The sequence below is a fragment of the Etheostoma spectabile genome, chromosome 15 (assembly GCF_008692095.1).
Source record: "Etheostoma spectabile isolate EspeVRDwgs_2016 chromosome 15, UIUC_Espe_1.0, whole genome shotgun sequence".
Taxonomy (NCBI): Eukaryota; Metazoa; Chordata; class Actinopteri; order Perciformes; family Percidae; genus Etheostoma; species Etheostoma spectabile.
In genome coordinates, this window is record NC_045747.1 from 28856896 (window position 1) to 28857344 (window position 449).

The 449-nt window shown below is 42.8% G+C and overlaps 1 protein-coding gene across 2 annotated transcripts in view; it reads left to right on the forward strand.

Annotated features, from left to right (window-relative positions):
* LOC116702805 (transcriptional regulator ATRX homolog) overlaps nt 1–449 on the forward strand; it is a 5098-nt gene that overhangs the window by 3469 nt on the left and 1180 nt on the right. The gene's annotated exons all lie outside the window — the stretch shown is intronic.

The window sequence follows — 449 nt, forward strand, 5'->3', positions numbered from 1 at the left end:
AAGGGCAAAAATGAGACGTCCAAAATTATTAGCCCCCAGGCCATTAATATATTAGATTAATGGCTTGGGGGCTAATATTATATTAATAGCGTACCATTTCTGAGCCATAACTGACAACAAGCTCTTAGAGTAGTTCTTTACTAGGTTGGCACAGGTCTCCTGAGGGATTTTGGCCCATTCTTCGATAGCAAATTGTTCCAGCTGGTCCAAATTTTGTGGTTTCCGAGCATGGACATTCACTTTGAGCACCCGCCACAGATTCTTAATAGGAGCGAGGTCTTGGCTCTGTGCGGACCTCTCCAGGACCTTGGGTTTGGTATCTTTCAGATAATTGGACCAATTTCGATGTATGCTTTGGGTCATTGTCTTAGATAGACTGCGAGCAGATTTCTGCATATCATCCCTCAAAATTTCAACATCATTTTCCTTTTTCATGATGCCATGCACCC